Source organism: Montipora foliosa, chromosome 1 (assembly GCF_036669935.1).
Source record: "Montipora foliosa isolate CH-2021 chromosome 1, ASM3666993v2, whole genome shotgun sequence".
In the NCBI taxonomy this organism is placed as follows: Eukaryota; Metazoa; Cnidaria; class Anthozoa; order Scleractinia; family Acroporidae; genus Montipora; species Montipora foliosa.
The window spans coordinates 26,624,268-26,628,147 of record NC_090869.1 but is presented as its reverse complement, the minus strand read 5'-3'; the positions used below and the strand labels follow the sequence as shown (position 1 = coordinate 26,628,147).

The 3,880-nt window shown below is 34.6% G+C and overlaps 1 protein-coding gene across 1 annotated transcript in view; it reads left to right on the top strand.

The window, feature by feature from the left end:
• Nucleotides 1-457, top strand: part of LOC137995379 (regulator of G-protein signaling protein-like) — a 42,899-nt gene extending 42,442 nt beyond the window's left edge. Inside the window, exon 19 of the mRNA XM_068840942.1 lies at nt 1-457. This exon is cut by the window's left edge and continues 1,686 nt beyond it. The gene's annotated coding sequence lies outside the window, so the exon portion shown is untranslated.
• The last annotated feature ends 3,423 nt before the right edge of the window (nt 458-3,880 follow it).

The window sequence follows — 3,880 nt, the reverse complement described above, 5'->3', positions numbered from 1 at the left end:
TTGGAAGCGTGCTTGAGTTTCAACAAAATGAGCCCCAAAATCAGTGAAAACTTGTGACGCAGATGAATAATAAAGTAGCTGCTATTTCCAAAATGATGGAATTACCTGGTGATAAATAACGTCGTACGCGTCTTGGAGAGTAAATTTTGACTTTGCATAAATAAGAGTTGGGCGATTGTGATCTTTGTTTTGACTTCGCTCATTTCATTGTCAAACTTTATAACACTTGACTGAAAAAGAAACTTACAAAAACCCGGTATCTTGCCATCATTTGACACAGATGCTTCACTGTTTGGCGAGTAAACATGCCGCGGTAACTTAATCACGGCGCCCGCTGAATTCCGGCCATGTCACTTTCGATTTTGCAATTTACTTGAACGTAGCAAAAATCTCCCAAAATGTTTGTCGCTGATCGTAACTTTTTATATTCTATATTCACGGTTCAAAATTAATGTTGTTTTGATGTCGTAAATTTTATTCTCGATCGACCGTTCGGGAAACTTCCTTCTGCTCTTTCTGAAAACTGTGTATCAATAGTTATTTGCTTTTTCATCAATATTTGTTTTGCATAAAGCAAGCTAACAAGATCTGTACCTTGCTGAGTTCGCATTTGTTAGAGTTAATAGTATTTTCGGTCCGATGCTTCTGTTTTAAGAGGGGAATGTTGTCTTGGTCTCCCATCCAAACACTAACCCCGCCCGGCAGGGCTTAACTTCAGTGAACTTTAGTATTAGAAAGCTGTCAGATGCTCAGAGGGCACACTTGCGGTAAACAGAAGTTGTGAGGGAACTTGAAAATTATCAACATGTCAGCCCAGAAGCCAATGTTTCTCGCTTCTCCTTTATTTGTTGTTCTTCAGAGACTGGAATGCTGTATTTCAATACCACACAATTCAGTGCCTTCTGATTTTCTGTAGCACGTACCACAGGCAACCCAGTGTATGCTTCACAGAAGCATCTCGTTCAGTTTTAACCAACTAAGCAATACTAATAACAGGACTGCCTTACGTTTTAAACTTGATCGAAGTATAACACTGAGAGGCGAAATAACAATACCTACACATGAATTATTAATGCTTTATTACAACACAAATTGTACACAGAAGGTATTAATTTTTTCAATACTTGTTCAAAGATTTCCTAGACAATGATTCTAAGTGCTTAAACCCTGAACTGATTTCTTTAGTAAGGGACTAGAAACAGGTTTTGAGCGAATCTTTAAGACGCTGATTACAAGAACGTTCCAATGTTTTGAACTGTCATAGGAAAATGGCACCACAAGATAAATCACCAACATCATTAGCAATATCCCCGAAGATAAACCCGTTAACACGTTATGTGCCTAATCCTACTTAGTATCACCCAACTAGTGGGCTAATGCAAATCCTGCATTTTGATTGGCTACGCTACTAGAGGAATATTATTAATAGTTCTCGAGTAGCAAAAAGCATTATGCTTTCTTTCGTTTTTATTCCAAAATAAATATTTCTTTAACTTGCATTTGCTAACTTTATTATTGTCTTTTCTGTCTGACTAGTTGGGTGATACTAAAACAATTAGACCCTTCGCCCTCAAGGGCCACGGGTCTAATTGTTAAATATTATGATCTTCTGGTTTGGTACTTCGAATTTTCAAGGAATTAGTAAACAAGTGCATTTCCGTTGTACATAAAACTAGCTCATCCACCCAACTAAAGACTCGCTAATAAAATGAGTTTGTTTTACCTGATTTACAGTAACACCATGACCAACTAACGTTTGAAATTAATTACACATTATTCAAAATTATTCAGAACAAATGACTTAATACATTTAGTAAACAATACTCATATCTATTTTTGTCCTCCTACAATAATGCAAATTTTTTTGAAGTACTTTTCGCTAATGACAAAACTTTTTTTCGCATTACAATAACTATTGAAGGGTATACACAAACATCGTTTACTTTGATGTCTTTTTGTCATTTTGGTAAACCCAGACCAGTCCCTTTTATTTTAAGGCCTGGTAACTGAGCACAGGACTGTAAAATGGTCTATCCTCTATTTTTGCATTCCCCATAATACACTTTGTTTGCCCCCCAAATTATGCATAAACTATTGTTTTCAAATGCTCTTGGCACACTGCATACTCCTAAGAGCATTTAAAAACAATGGTTCATGCAAAATTTGGGGAGCAAACAAAGTGTATTATGGGAAATGTAAAAATTGAGAATTGGGCAACGGTGTTCAAAAACAAATAAATGGCAACCCATGTACAGAACAACATTCCTATGTAAATATTTTGTTGTTACAGTTGAAACACTTGGCCGCTGATCGAGTGAGTAAATACGTACTAGCCTTTATACTTTTTTACACCACACAACGTTACAGTACTATATCTTTGTCATACAATCATGAATGTGGTGAGGTGAGATCACTTGAACAAACAACATATTTTATCATAAAGGATGAAATCTCCCATGCACCACAGGTTAAGTATAAGTCCACAATATCACTTGATTAACTGAGAATGTTTGCAACATTTCTACTTCTATTTTCCTAGCTAGTACATTAGCAAAATAAAAAGTGGAATACTCTGTCAACAACCGCATGTTTATATTTTAAGAAATAAATACTTTGTTTCAGGTAAAAGGACAGTCGAGATTATTCCTTCCAAAGACAACAAAGTGTACTACAAAACTTCTGAAAATAGTAATGACGCTAAAGTAAAATTGAAGTTATTTTAAATTTTAATGGCTGTAGGGAAACAAATTAAAGAATTTTTTTAAGGTGCATACAAACCCTCGACAAGAAAATTTTCACAAACACCAACAAATATTTTAGACAATCAATAAATAATACTTATTTCACAAAGTGCACACAAAACTACTCTTGCTGGTGTACTGTAAACCTATCAACTTGTGTTTTAGTTCCTGTCCATGTTTTTATGTGGTGCCGGGCTACTGGACAAATTTCTTCACGGCTGACCTCATTCACACCGACAGCACTGAGAACCTTTACGTGTACTTGTATAACCTATGTTAATTGTTTTACACCACACCAATAGATGGTTTTCACCTGACGTCACAGCGGCCATGTTGGTGCACAAAACAATAGAGAAAAAGGTCTTTTGGGAATTAGACTTTATTATAATGCAAAACATGAGCCATAAATTCGTATTGTTTTGTACACCAACATGGCCGTCTCATCACGTGATTGAAAACCATCTATACAAATGTTTGTATTACAATAATAATAATAATAATAATAATAATAATAATAATAATAATAATAATAATAATAATAATAATAGTGATATTTCTTGTTTTCATAAATTGATGTCACATTTCCTTTACTACTATGTACCATACACGATCAATGTCCTGAAAAAACGATATTCAGGATTGGCAAATAAATTAATCTTTGCAGTACGCTTGTATCAAAGGATATTACATCCGATGCAAGCGTGCTGAAATTGCCTTAGATGTTGGAGTAAAACACTTTCATTATCGAAATTGCTTTCCTAAGTGCTTTACTGCAAGATGAATCTGTTGCATTTTTTAAAATTATATTACAGTTGACCAAAGCGAGTTTTCATCAACAAGTGGTAATGGGTGATGTGCTGATGAAAACTCAAGCGGTAGAAGGAAAAATAGGACCTTGTCACGTTATACTGTCAATTGGTATAGAAAATCATATGGGTTAAGTAACAAAGGATTAATATCAATTTCTGCAACTTCTGAAAATAAGCATGATATTAATCCTTAATTTTATGAGGAAACTTGCAATTATTTGTTTATAATATAAAGGACAAAATTATTTTATTAAGGTCAAAAAAGTGTGCTGTTGTGCAATTTCATAGGAAGCCATTTCGTTGTTCAGTTACCGCCAATGAACTGTAAAA